Source organism: Phyllostomus hastatus, unplaced genomic scaffold (assembly GCF_019186645.2).
Source record: "Phyllostomus hastatus isolate PE091 unplaced genomic scaffold, TTU_PhHast_1.1 phas_scaffold_317, whole genome shotgun sequence".
Lineage (NCBI taxonomy): Eukaryota > Metazoa > Chordata > Mammalia > Chiroptera > Phyllostomidae > Phyllostomus > Phyllostomus hastatus.
This window is the reverse complement of record NW_025334023.1, coordinates 20,004,258-20,020,055: the sequence shown is the minus strand read 5'-3', so window position 1 is coordinate 20,020,055 and position 15,798 is coordinate 20,004,258. Positions and strand designations below refer to the sequence as shown.

Genomic DNA, 15,798 nt, shown 5'->3' with positions numbered 1-15,798 from the left:
CACTCGATCTACTGGTTCAAATATTAATCTCATCCAGAAATCTCATCCTGTGAAATCTGCTTTGCTAAGAATGCCTTTAATTTTCTGATAAGCATCCAAACATAAATGAGTGTGTTTCCCAAAGTTTCATGGCCCTTTAGCTATCTGACCCTGACTCAGAATAAGCCCTTATAGTTCTTTGAATGTTATCTATTGTTTGATCATTGCTGCCTGACAATGATTGATGAGCTTTACCTGTATTCCTGTGCAAACTGAACCCAATAAAAGCCCATTGAGGAACAGACTCAAGGCCCTTCTCCTTTGAGAGACTGGCCATTTTTCCTCCCCAAGCAGATCATGTTTTGGTAGAATTATTCTCAACTGCAGTGTCTCGGGGTGCTCGGCAGGCAGAGCCTCCACACACCCTGTGGCTCAGTAAGGTTGACACATAAACGTAACCATCATACTATATATGGCTAGTGATCACTTAATTTTATTTAATTTTAAGTAATTTAAGTTTAAATAGCTATACATGCCTTATGGTCACTGTACACAGCAGTAAATTGTCTTAGTCCTAGAATGGAGCATCCACCATATTTGATTTAAAAAATAAGATTACATCAGTTACCTGAAGAGACACTTCAAGACTGCCTGCTCAATGAAGAGTGTTTATTCAAAAGCACAAACTGTCTTGACATAATCATGAATGTGATAAACTATGTGCAAGGTTCTGGTGGACTTTTCCCTGATACTCAACCATCCACAACTGAAAAATACATATTTTTCACAAAACTGAGGAAAATTAAGAAAATCAAAATACATTTCGCTATATTAAAACTAGTTCATGGAAAAAATAGCCACAATCATACCTGATTGATCTGCCAGGATCTAGTCTGTCAAGTTATGGAGAAAAACATTCTTGACAGATGGCTGCAAAGGGTCGTGTTGTAGAATGGTTCGACTTCACATTGCAGAGTCATATCATTATTTCACTGATCAAACCTGGTGCTACTGTCTAGTCAGAAATGATTTCTTCCTGGTATCAACTATGAAAACACCTAGAACCACGCATAAATCAGTTATGGCTCTTAATAGGTTATTTGTCATAGGTGAAAAGACTACAGGATCTCAGGATATTAAAAGTCTTTTAGATGTTGAATCTTACAACCCTCTTTCCAAAAAATGCATGTCCGTGAGCCCTTTACCCAGGGGCATATACTACCCCAAAGCAAGTGCATGCCAAAATGTAATTTATGTTCTTGGATCAGAGGTGGAGATTACAGATGCCTTTAACCCATCACTTGATTGCTTTTTTAAATACAACGCTACAACTTATCAGTGGTCTGAATTAGTCCCATAGTTTGGACAATTTTTTTTCATGCAACACAAATTAAAGCTTTCCCAGTAAACTGCACACTCTGTATATGTGATCTTTCCACTTATAGTTTTTGTCCAAATACTTGTGTCTGGAGGGGTGAAGGATCTTTTGAATGTGCACGCTTCAATGCAGGTGCAGTTGGAATTGAAGATAAAATTTATATATTAGGTGGTGATTATGCACCAGATGAAATCACAGATGAAGTGCAGGTCTAGTCTAAGGGGAGGAAGTCTCATCAATGCCAAGAGCCTTAACTGAATTTTACTACCATGTGATTCAGTTTAATAAATACAAGGACCCATGATTTTCCATTCACTTCTAAAAGTAGTGTGTCCTTAGATATTGTAAAAACATTACAGTTCCAGAAACCCACAGTAAATTTGTTAACATTAATAGTTGGTAAAAAGGTCTTTACATCTTAATAAATTAAAATTGTATCTTCTATTAGAGAGTTACCAAGAATGTACACTATATAAGAATAAGCAGTTCCCAGAAACCTAAAATACAAAATACATTTAATGAAAAATTACACTGAATATAATCCAGAATACTTAGTAATTTCATATGTACATAAAACTTAGACTTCAATGTTTTAATTTTTAGAGTACTTTATCTGTGAAAGAGTAGTAAAAACAAACCAAAGTTCACAGATTAGTACTAAGTGGATTGGAGAAATCTCTTTAGGTAGTAATAATGAATTATGTACACTCTATATTATATGAAGTGAAAAATTAGAAAGAAGTGAGAACCCTACCTTGTTAGTACAGATATATGAGTTCTAGAATTCCTATCTTTTCTGACCATGGTCAGCTTCTTTTAAATCCTACTTTTCTTTCACCATTGTTTTGTTCACAAATTTTCCTAATATACAACATGTTTCCCCAGTCTACTAAACTGCACACAAAACACAGTTAACTTTTTTTATGATTCAACTTTTCATTAAGAGCATAATGCACCATGTAATAATTTCATAATGTATCAGCAGTTACTGAAATACTTTCAACATGGCTGTTTTTATTAGTCCTTGTAGTTAGTTGACTTCAATTTCTAGCAGTATCATATCTCTCAGTTTCTGACTCAAGCTCAGTAAATTAAAGTTCTTGATTTAATTATTAGTTTTACATTACATTGATCTGAATTTATGTTAACATGTAACCCATTTGGAGTGAAGTTCTTGGATTCTCAGATGGAAATGCTAAAATACTTTTTCTGTATTATTGCCAGATTACAAAGTAATTGAGGATGTAGAAAATATGACCTCTAGGTAAGTGGATCATTTTTGTTGCATTTCTTAAACTATCATATGTCCAAATTTGTGTGTCAATTAGTAAATTATTAGTAAATAATTACTAGTAAGTAATTAATAAATTATTCACAATGAATCTTTTCTAAATCTAAAACAAGTGACTGGGCTTTTGGTATTTATAATAGTATTCACAACCTACTTTTGTTTAGATGTTTAATCACTTTTAACCCAAACAATGTTCTTAGCTAAGATTATTCTGCTTTGCTAAAGGATGTATTTCTTTAATCAGTTTAAAAGATATAAGCATGTTAGGTTTTAATACTCCTTATTTGTAGCTCAGGTAATGTGCAGATTGGATTTCTCTGGAATCAAATGTAGTTTCCCACACTCTGTAGTAATTGCAAATGTGTTGTAAATGTACATATTCTTTAGAAGTGTGCTCCAAAGTGGAAATACACCTAAGTGAAAGTTCTTTTATTTTACCATATAAATGTATGCAATCATAAGTTTCAAATATATTTTTCAATATAGAACAGGATATTAGACTACATTATCATGCAATCACAAAATCAAGGACTGTCCTTAATCACGCATAAAAACAATTCTGTAGAATTGGTGGCCTTCTTCCCTGCTGACCTTAGTTGGTTCTCTCTCTCTCTCTTTCTCTTACTCTCTCTCTCACTGTCTCTCTCTCTCTCTGTCTTTGAAAACAAATTGAGACCATAACAGTGGGTGACCTATACATATGTAGATTTACTGAACTATTAATTTAAGCATATACACATAAAGTATGTTTAAAATATTGTTTTAATCACTGACTCTAGGAATTATTCATCTCTTCCAGAAAGGAGAAACTAATACATGGGTCCCTGACATGCAAGCTTCAGTAATCTATTCTCAGTACCGGCAGAAGAAGCTATTTTTCCTGTCTGTAAGGTTAGGGAAGAGGAAATAATATTCTTTTATCATTGGGCTCTTACTTAAGTTTTTTTTCTTCTAAAGTCTGATTCCCTTTCATTATCACCCTTCAGCCACTGCTGCAGTGTAAGAGACAAAATGATTGTGCTCAGTATCCATATTGTTTTCAGTCCTGTGGAAAAATTCCCTTTAACATTTCTAATCCTTTGTCATTTGTCTTGCTCCAGTACATTTGAACTATTGATGCAAAAAATTTTCTAATATTCTCATATCTTCTAAAATTGAAAGTAGGTATATGGCATTATTAAATATACAATAAAAAGTTTAAATTCAACATTTTTATGAAATAAATTCAAAGTTAATGGACATTCCTAGAGTGATCTTCAAATTTGATTTAAAATGTGGAGCACCTTTTGCTTACCTATTGCCTGCGAGACTGAGCATATGAAGAATATTTGAGTAATCAAAATGAACTGCATTCCCATAACACTCAGCTCTAGTCTAGGGATGGGCAGAGGTGTTTATCACTGATGAAGTGTGGCCACATCCTGCAGTATAATTCTATTTTTCCCAGACACCCAGAAGAGCAACAGAATGTATGTTCAGTGTACCAAGCTCTCTGATACCATCTGGGAATCAGAATCAAGTCTAGAGGAAAGCATTTTGCATTTTGATATTTGTAAGCAAAAATATGTAATGATTAAATATGTGGTTGAATATATGATGTTCCTTTTAGATCATCATTCTCAGTTTAATTGAACCCAGTGTTTGGGATATCTTTCCTTATATTTAGAATGGAATTTGTAAGGCTTAAATATATCTTCCAATAGGCAGCTCTAGAGGGCAAGCTAAAAACAAAGGCTGGAATTTGCAGGGAAGCAGATTTCTGTTCAACATAAGAAACAACTTTCCTCCACTTTATAAAGCCATATTTAGAGTAAGATAAAGTATCAAAAACTGGCATATGGCAGATGATTAGTCCAATAAATTCCTACACAGGAATGTACAACCAAAGATTTCTATATTCTATTTACACCTTTTTATCTTAATAGTTTTCTGATGTAAGACTAATTTCTTCCTCCTCCAATTTATTCAACATTTTTGTAACTTGATTTCAGTGGTTCTGTGTACTCAAGATTTCAATAGGGCTTGAGTCTTAAAACTACATCATTTCTGGAGCACTCTTATTGAAGGAAATTTGTTCTTTGTTTGTTTATTTGGTTGTTTTCATTACTCAGGAAAAAGTCTGTAAATGGTGCTGACATTTATGGTAAGCTGCTAATCAGGATTTTTCCTTTTGTCTACCATAGGTGCACATTTGTTTTACAGTAATCAAAAACTGAAAGACCAGTACCTAAAACTTTCTTCTAAATTGTTTTTCTTATAGCTGCAAATGTAGCTATATAACTAAGTGTATTGATTCCAGTTAAAGTTCATGTAATTTGAAAGAATATGTATCATAAAAATATAGATGCACTTAGAAATAAATTATATTTGATGCTTAATCAAATTTAATATCTAAATAGGGTATTTATCAGAGGATGATACTATTAAACACATTAAAAATAACTCCTCTAAATCATATTGAAACTTGAAAATAAACTTGGAATCTAATGCAGCTTTCAACCTGGTATATATATCAAATTTAAGGATAAAATAGGATCAATTTCAATTCAAAATAACTTCTTTTATAATACTGTGAACAGATAGCCCATTAGAAAATTACAAGGGTAGTTTTACTAATTTATTTTGAAGCTTTGTGACTAACATGATGCTTCATGAACCCTACAAAGCCTCAATCTGCTTCTGAGATAATGAAAAGAGGAAGCATTCTTGTCCAGAATGGCCACTGGTATGCACTTCGAGTTGTTTTTTTTGTTTTTTTTTTTCAGAACAGAATGCTCTAAGTACCTCTTAGAAATTTACAGTAGGCAAAATAAAATTTAGAAACCACAGCTTTAAAATTGTTGTATAAATCATTTACACATTATGATCACATCAGTAATATTTATTAAGAATCTACTAAATTCATGCACAGTCATATGCTAGACAATAGATAAATTTTTGCTAGAGAAAAAAACTTCTATAAAGTAAATCAAGTTTAACTTAAAATTTATTCAGCCATTTCTATAAACCAATATTCAGTTTTCAAAATAAACACAATGATTTATTTATAGGATCTATATATTAAAAATTATATCTGATTCAACTAACCACATACCTAACTTACTAAAATAGAAACAAAATGACAGAACTTTAAAAATGATCTTAAAAACTCACAACAGAGGCAGATCACACCACAATTTAACCACCAGAGGAAACCCATTTGCCCCCAGTACTGTAGTCTCCTTTGAACACAATGACACCATCAAGTCTCTGGACACATGAATTCTTAAGAACCAGACCCTAGAGTAATAACAACAAGTATCTTTTGAGTACTTTCTATGTGTCTGTACAACATCTCGTTCAAATCTTAAATGGGTGGTAGTATTAATTTCAATTTATAATTGAGGAAACTGAGGTTTAAGGAGTGGAAAGAAAACTTACATAATTTCAAGCCAGTGAGTGGTGCTTCTAGAATTCAAACCTAGGCTTGAAACTCCAGAATCTAACTTGCTACAGCTACATGTTAACCTGACCAAAAAATTGCCACCTTGGCGAGGGAAACCCTGCCCAAGTAATTATCAAAACTTTGTATTTTAGTTTCTATAATTTGAAATAAAAGCTAAATTGGTAATTCACATCACTTGGCTCTTGAGAACATACTTTATTTGTTGACTCAGTTTTCTCAGTAAACAGATTATTTGGAGCCAGTCTCAGAAGCCAGAAGAGGGCCAGGTCACTCATGGTGATCACGGTGACTGTGGCTGGGGTGGTCCCACTGCACCAACTCTGACTTTGCCATCACTAGCTAGACCAGTTCATTACCTCCTCCAGCAACTTCTCTCTTTCTCAATTTGTGCCTGCCTCTACAAGTACTCCTGGTGACTCTCTTCTTGGAGCTTCTTCTGCTCCTCCTTGAGCCCCTGCTTGATCTCCTCCATGGCTGCCTTCTTCTGATCCGCCTTGCACCATGGAAGCCTGTCAGATACTTGCATCACTTTTCCTCCTGGGAGCTGAGCATGAACTTCAGAGGTCACCATCTCACTTCTTCTTGATGCCTCCCCTAACTGGAGGCCTGCCTGGGTTCCCACTCAACCAAGATGAGGCATGCAAATGGATTTTTGTACACTGATTTTGTATCTTGCAACTCTAACAGTTTTTTGATGGGGTCTTTACAATTTCTATATAAAGAATCATATCATCTCCAAAAAGTGACAAGTGTACTATTTCTTTTTTTTTAAAGATTTTTATTTATTTTTATTTTTAGGGAGAGAAGGGAGGGAGGGGGAGAGAGAGAGAGAGAGAGAGAAATATCAATGTGCGGTTGCTGGGGGTTATGGCCTGAAACCCAGGAATGTACCCTGGCTGGGAATGGAACCTGGGACACTTTGGTTTGCAGCCCGCGCTCAATCTACTGAGCTACGCCAGCCAGGGCTACAAGTGTACTATTTCATTCCCAGTTTGGATGCCTTTTGTTTCTGTCTCTTGCCTCTTTGCTCTGTCTAGGACTTCCAATAGTACTGTGTTGAATACTAGTGGTGAGAGTGGACATTCCTGTCTTGTCCCTGAGCTTAGAGGAAAAGCTTTTACCTTTTCACCATTGAGTAGGGTATTTGCTCAGGGTTTGTCATATATGGCCTTACTAGGTTGAGATGCTTTCATATATACCCATTTTTTGAAATTTTGAACAATTACTGGATATTATATCCTGTCAAGTGCTTTTTCTTCATCTATTAAAATAATCATATAATTTTTATCATTTATTTTATTAGTCAATGTGGTATATCATATAGAGTTATTTTCATATATTGAACCATCCTTGTTTCCCTGGAATGAACTCCACTTGATCAGTATTGTATTGAATATTATCTTTTTAATATACTATTTTATTTGATTTGCTGGTATTTTGTTTAGGATTTTTGCATCTGTATTCATCAGAGATGCTGGTCTGTAGTTTTCTTTTCTATATGTTACCCTTGCCAGGTTTTGTCAGTAGAGTTATGTTGGCCTCATAAAATGTGTTAGGGAGTACTACCTCTTCTTCACATTTTTGGAAGAGTTTGAGAAGGGTAGGTATCCAGTCTTCTTTGAGTGCTGTAATTTACTAGTGAAGCCATCTGGTCCTGGACTTTTAACTTTTGGGGAAGTTTTTGATGGCTGTATCAATCTCCTACCATTGACTGGTCTATTTAGGTTTTCCAGGTATTTGTGATTCAGTCTAGGAAGGTTAGATATTTCTAGGAACTGATTCATTTCTTCTAAGCTATTGAATTTCATGTCATATGGTCTTTAATAGTATCCTTGTGTGATCCATTGTATTTCTTGTGGTGTGTCTGGTAACTTCTCTTTCATTTCTGATTTTGTTTGAATCTTTTCTCTTTTTTTAGTGAGTATTGGCAGAGAGTTGTCAATTTTATTAATCTCTTCAAATAACCAGCTCTTTGTTACCTTACTATTTTGTTTAGTTTTTTTGTTCTCTTACATTTAATTCTGCTCTAATTTTTATTTTTTATTTTTTTCTAGTGCTCACTTCAGGATATGCCTATTGATTCTAGAGTGAAAGAAAAGGTGAGTGAGAGGGGGAAACATTGATGTGAGAGAGACATTGATTTTTTGCCTCCCTTATGTGCCCTGTCTGCAGATTGTACCTACAACCAAGGTGTGTACCCTGACTGGGGATCAAAACCATAACCTTTTGCTGTACAGGACAACAGTCCAAACTACCCAGCCAATCAGCCAGGGCTGCTCTACTTTTTATTATATTTCCTTTTTTCTGCTGACTTTGAGCTCCTTTTGTTATTCTTTTTGTAGTTCTTTAAGATACAATATTAGGTTATTTACTTAGGATTTCTTGTTGCTTGATATAAGCCTATAATGATATAAACTTCTCTCTTACTACTACTTTTGCTGCATCTGCAAAGTTTTAATATGGTCTCATGTATAAGAGGAATCTAATGAACAAAATAAACTAATAAGCGATACAGAACCAGAGACATGGAAACAGAGGACAGACTGACAGCTGCCAGAGGAAAGGGGGAAGGGAAAGTGGTGGAATGAAGCAGGAGGGAGTAGTCAAAGAACACGTCTGAGTGACCTGTGGACACGGACAACAGTGTGGGGATGACTATGGGGGTAGGCGGGGGTCTGGAAGGAGGAGGGCAAAGGGGGAAACATTGGGACAACTATAACAGAATAAATAGAATTTTAAAAAATACATGGACCCATTGTGACCAATTTCAAAAAAATTAAAAATTGGAAAGTTTTGGTATGATGTCTTGCTGTTCTTTTTTGTTTTTATATATATTTTGACCTCACCTTTTATGTCTTCTTTCACCCAGCTGGTTTTTAGTAGCTTGTTGTTTATGCTCCACATATTTGTCTCTTTTTTTCACTTCCTTTTGCAGTTGATTTCTAATTTGAAAGCATTATGTTTAGAGAATATGCTTGGTATCACTTAATATTTTTGAAGTTCTCATGATTTAAAACCTTCTCAAGATTTTAATTTTCTGGTCAGTTAATTTTAATATGTTAGCATATTAAAATTATGCTTTCTGGTCAGTTTTCTGGTCAGATAATTTTAATATGTTAGCATATGTTGTAGAGAAAAGTGCTGTTTCCATTATAGTTTAATTTTTTCAAAACTGCTCCTAGACAACCCACGAGGTGGTGTAATGGTGACGCTCATGGTCAGCTTGTTGCTGTTATCCAAGATGGTGTCTACTCACACTTGCAAAAGGAAATTTTAGGTAAAGTCTTTGGCTGCATAACTATGAGCTATGAATTTTTTGTTTGTGTGGTCATTGCATAATATTTTCAAAATCAGTAAAAGTTTGTCATTTGGGATATTGAGGAAATGTGAGATGCTAGCTATTTAATATTTCTGTTTAGTTCAAGTGTCCCAGAGCCACCCTCTTTCATGTTCATCTTTCTCAGACATTCATGTATCTGTATATAAAGTAAAAAGTTATTCATTTACCCATGTTCATAAATGCCCATTTGAAAATTCCTGGTAAATATTTAGGAAAATCATATATACCTATTTATAGCAAAGTTGCAAATAAATTGACTTCTGATATATATTATAAATGATGGATACTTTTTATCATTTTTATATAACAGAAATAAGAATGAGGACTTGAAGTGCTGGATTGAAGTCAAGAATTAAAACTGTATTTAAGTCCTTTATTATCACCATTTGGGGTAACCTAATGTAAGGTAAACAGCCAGTATCCTGACTAGTGTAGGTGTTTAGGTTTGATGATGACAGAAGGGACAAGTTACATTGAACTCAGCTTGAAGATGTCATGACAGCATGTTTCAAATAAGAAAAATAAAAGATTAAGAGCTGCTTTACAGACCTTACTACCATTTAGTGGAGTCTTTCTTCTCACTGGGAGTCTAACATCTAGGATACTTACTTTTTGTTAATTTTTTTTATTAAAATAAATCCTACGTCAGGAAAGTGTATAGATCATATGTATATACCTTCAAGAATTTTCATAAGCAGAACACACTTGTGCATTTAGTGCCCAAAGAAACAGGATCTATAACACCCTAGAAGTTTTCCTTAACCAAGAAATTGGCCCCATTGTCCACAGTAGTACTGGTTCTGGGGACAAACTGCATTTGCTACAAGAACCCTAAGTAACTTTCCTGTGTAGCACAAAATCTTTGTACCCACAACTAACATCATACTTAATACTAAGAGATTGAATTTCTCCCCAAATCAGGAATGTGAAAGTTTGCCACTTTTACCACTGCGATTCAACATTATATTGGAAGTTTTAGACAGAGCAATTGAACAAGAAAAAGAGATAAAAATTATTGAAATGAAAGGAAGACGTAAAATCATCTCTATTCACAGGTGACATAATTATATATATAATCACAGAGAATCTATAAGAAAGGTACTATAATAGAGCTAATAAATGAATTTAGTAAAGTTGCAACTTACAAAATCAACACATAAAATTCAGTCAAAAATAAAACTATCTCTACTCAGGTGACATTATCTTATTATTTAGAGAGTCCCAAGAATCCACAGGGTGGCTTCTAAAGTTAATGAATAAATTCAGGAAAGTTGTAGGGTACAAGGTTAACAATCAAAAATGGATTTTATTTCTGTATATCAGCATTGAGCAATCCCAAAGGGAAATTAGTAGAGCAAATCCATTAACAAAAGCACCAACAAGAATTAAATACTTAGGAATAAATGTAACTAAGAAAGTAAAAGACTTACATGCTGAAAACTACAAAGCATTGCTAAAAGAAATTAAAGAAGATGTAAATAAATGGAAAGACATCCTGTGTGCATGGATAGGAAGCTAAATATTATCAAGATGTCAATACTACTCAAAATAATCTCCAGTTTTAATGTAATTTTTATAAAAATTCCAATTTTTTTCTAAGATATGGAAAAACCTATCCTCAAATTCATATTTAATTGCAAGGGACTCTGTATAACCAAAAGACTTCTGGTTAAAAAGAACAGAATTAGAGGATACACATTTCCTGACTTGGAAGCCTAACTAAAAAGCTACAATAGTTAAAACAGTATGGCACTAGCGTAGGACAGACACCAATAGAATAGAATAGAGAACTCAAACTAAATCCTCACATATATGGTCAATCAATTTTCAATAAGATTGTTAAGACAATTCATTGGGAAAAGACAGCCTCTTCAACAAATGGTGCTGGAAATACTGGATATTTACATACAAAAAATGAGTTTGGATTCTCACCATATACAATATTCAAAAATTAACTCAAAAGGGATCAAAGACTTAAGTAGTAAAATTCTTAGAAGAAAACATTTTAAAAAAACTTTATGACATTGGGTTTGACAACAACTTGATGGAAATGACACCAAAAACACACACAACAAAAAATTAAAAAATTGACCTCATCAAACTTAACTATTTTTGTGGAGAGTGAAAGTGAATAGCCATCCTTTAAAATGGAGGAAAATATTTTCAAACTATATATCTGATAAGGAATTAATATCTGGGATACATAAAGAATTGCTAAAACACAACAATGGCAAAGCCCCATGAAACCCAAAACACTAATTTGAAAGAACATAAACCACCCCTCTGTTCACTGCAGTGTTATAGAGAATCACCAAGATATGGAAGCAGCCCAAGTGCCCATCAATAGATGAGTGGACAAAACTATTATGGGGCATTTATGCAATGGAATACTACTTGGCCATGAAAAAGGAAATTTTACCTTTGTGACAGTATGGATGGAACTGGAGACCATTATGCTACATGAAATAAGCCAATCAGAGAAAGGCAAGTACCATATGATTTTACTCATATGTGGAATCTAATGCACAAACTGAACTAACAGGCAAAATAGAGACAGACTCATAGATGGAGAGCAGGATAACAGCTAAGGTGGGAGTGGTTAGGAAGTGGAGGGATTGAGCAAAAACGAAAAAGGACTCATGGACATGGACAACAGTGTGGTGATTGCTGGGGTGATGGGGGTATAAGGGGAATAAATGGTCATGGAAATTATACAATAAAATTTTTTTTTAAATACTGAATGAGCAAAAGACTTGAATAGACATTTCTTAAAAGAAGATATACAAATGGTCAACAAACATATGAAAAGATTTCACATGTCAAAGAGTTACATCATTAGATGTTACAATTCTCAGAAATGAATGGGATTCTGTACTAAGAACTTTTGGAAGTCTGTGCTTACTTGAAATTTCTGCACAGAACCTAATAAGATTTATTTACTAAGCAGATAAAAATTATGATATAGTGGAAAGAACCTGGAGTTATTATACTAATTTTATTACTGGTTAGCTCTGCAAACTTAAATGATTAGCCTAATCTGCTTCTATTATCTCAATTATAAAGTGGGAAAAATAATATCTTAAAAATCCAGCCCTCCTTTTAAAAGAAAGGGCTGATTCTAGAACTGGGGCAGGAAATCAGATGGGCCTGCAGCATTTAGTAGTGCCAAAACAAATGAATGGCATAACAAACAACAAACGACAACCTGCACTGGTGGGGCCATATCAAAGGGATCTAGGAGCCAACTGAAAGAATTTCCAGTGGTCAAAGCTGGGACAATTTGAACAATAAAATAAAAAAAGAAGTATTGGCTTATAACACAAAGTATAAAATAAATATCTTGACTGTCGCTACTTCAAATGTTTTATCTCCTCCATTCTCTCCATTTTCCCCTTGGAATAAAATTTTATGATCAGACCTTCCAATTCTGTGTTTCTTATTATTTCACTGCTTTATTTGAATATTCTATTTCTTTGTATATGTGAGCTGGGAAAATGTGTCAGATCTATTTCCATTTCTATATTTCTTTTTTCATCTATCTCTAACTGGTATAACTTTTTAAATGAATGTTGTTTTAATTTCCATATTTTCATTTCTAGTAGCCCTAATAGATTCCTTTTATAATCTGTCTTGTTAAAAATTTAGACATTTTTGATAGTCTATGATTCTTTGACTTTGTTTTTAATTCTATGCTTAATTTTTAAATATTTAAAAGGTATTTATGATTCTGACCATTAGAGAACCTCAAGTGCTTGGGCATCTAATGTGACAGAAGGACATAGGGGAAGTACAGCGTATTTGAACATCCATGCACCTTTATCCCATCCAGGTATATGGGCCTTCCATTCAGTGGATTCCAAATCTCATTTCCCTTTTTTATTACTGTTGCTGTACAAAATAGAGTTCATTGGACATGGACATTCTGTTAAAGTGTTTCTGAACTCATATTTGGACATGTTTCTATGGGAGGAAAAAACAAGCTAGTTATTTGCTCTTGATATCACAAGCAACTAAATTAACCACAAGTCTTAATAAACATGGTCATGTATTAGTACTTAACTTAGGTGATCCCATTGCTGTCCTGAGTTAAAATTAGGATCTTCTTTTTTTTAATTACTTTATTGTTGTTCAATAACAGTTGTCTGCATTTTCTCCCCACCACTCTCCCCCACCCCAGCCAAACCTCCCTCCCTCCCTTGCTTCCACCCTCCCCCTTGGTTTTGTCCATGTGTCCTTTATAGTAGTTCCTGAAAACCCTTCTCCCCATTGTTCCCTCACCCCTCCCCTCTGGCTATTGTTAGATTGTTCTTAATTTCATTGTATCTGGTTATATTTTGTTTGCTTTTTTCTTTTGTTGATTAGGTTCCAGTTAAAGGTGAGATCATATGGTATTTGCCCCTCACCGCCTGGCTTATTTCACTTAGCATAATGCTCTCCAGTTCCATCCATGCTGTTGCAAAGGGTAGCATGGATGGAACTGGAGTGGATCCATCAGCAAATGAGGGGATCAAAAGAATATGGTACATTTACAAAATTACTATCTTCTTACTAAGGAAGAAGGGGAAATGGAGGAAGGGGAAAGCCATCAGTATAACCTCCTCTACAGCATTGTTGAGTTCTCATTTTCTGTATGTGTGTGGATTCCAGAAAAGGGCAGTACACATGCATCCAGTTTTCTCAATAAATGTGGATAAAATCATGGAGAATTAAAGTCTAACAGGTAGATAAAAGAGTTGACAATAAAAGCCAATGTAGTTTTTTTTAAATACCCTACGAGTTATGCTTTTCCTGTGCTTAGGAGATTCTCTTGTCTGTATCTAAGGATTCAGAGTGAGCGCTAGGCAGTGCTGCCCTGGGCAGGCCTGGCCATGAGGTTCAGTGGCTGTGAATGTTAGGAGGCTCCTACAGTGGTCTGGGGCTTTTCAGTGTCATGAAACAATCACTGTAAAAGTCTCAATGCAATGGCTGCACTTGAGTATGGAGGTGTAGATTTGGATTTATGATAGATTACTCAGCTACCCTGTCTGCAACCATGAGCCAATGCTGAAATTTTCATAACATATTTAAAACTGTCTTTTCTTTCCTTCCCTTCCCTTCCCTTTCCTTTCTTCTTTTCTCTTTCAACTTTTAATAAAAGTATTATGTATGTAAGGTAAAATTGTTGATATCATGATCAAAGAGCTCAATAAATTTTCACAAACTGTGTAAACCTCCTCTAGTTAAAAAAAGACAAAAATCAAAATACATTACTGGAACCCATCTCTGTTGGTTCCAGAGCCAGGATGATGCCCAGAGCAGTGAGAAGGTGCTCACCTACTACCTGCTGCCCCAGCAGACCCCTCCCAGCCTATAGGGTCAGGCAGTCCAGCAGTCCTTGCAGAGCCAGGCCCTACTCTGCCCCATTAGCATCATCAAGATTGTGAAGATGCCCAGTAGTCTGCTGCCAAAAACCAAAAAGTGGGGCCTGCAGTGTTGGACCACAACTCTCCCAGCAAACTTAAGGGATCAAGAGAGGTGTGGAAAAGTATTGGATCAAAGCCTCCTGCAGGCACGACTCTGGGCCTCCCTTGCCCCAGGAGAAGAGTCTGAGCAGCTGAGTCTAAACTGAGCCAGGACTAGCACAGCCTCCCAGGATGATCTGAAGGGCCACCCACTGAGACACAGTGCCCAAGAAGCAGGAAGCAGCACCAGCTGTCCAGGAAGAGGTTAGAAAGGAGAACAATGAGGATCCCACAATGACATTCCCTGAGGACAGGCTGCTGCAGCCTCCAAGAGAAGATGGCCTGAATGAGGAGGGGCCACTGGAGGCCCCCTGACCACTGCTTGCAGGGAAGCAGAGGCACAGACACAAGCACACGCCCACCTGCTAGAAGCAGTATGAGCTCCGCAAGCAGCCCAGCTTGAGGCTATGGTGACCCTGCTGCAGGAGACAAAGCCAGAGAGCAAGGGTCCAGCAAGACCTGGGGGCTGGCAAAACACCCACACTCACCCTGGGCTCCTGGACTCAGGAAGAGGAATAGGCAGTGTCTGAGGGGAAGGGAGAAAAAGAGGATGAGGCCATGGCCTCTGAACCCTCTGCCAAGACCAATAACCTACAGATAAACCATTCTGGCACTGAGGAAGAAGAGCTGACACTTACCATGGAATGGAAGGTGGGGTTGGAGGGAAGGGTGGGCATCAGGATCCCTGGCTACAAGGGCTTTAAACACATAAACAGTGACTGTGAGGGCACAGTCATCTCAGGTGTGTCAGGAGGGTCTCTGCAGGGTGGGCTGGAGTCCCAGTGGTCCAACATCCTGGCCTTGCAGAATGTCAAGCACCACCAGGTAGAAGAGGTGTTGCAGGGGCAGGCACTGAGCAGAAGC

The 15,798-nt window shown here is 35.9% G+C and overlaps 1 pseudogene; it reads left to right on the top strand.

The window, feature by feature from the left end:
* The first annotated feature begins 558 nt into the window (after positions 1-558).
* LOC123805373 lies at positions 559-1,679 on the top strand (annotated as a pseudogene).
* Positions 1,680-15,798: the final 14,119 nt, after the last annotated feature.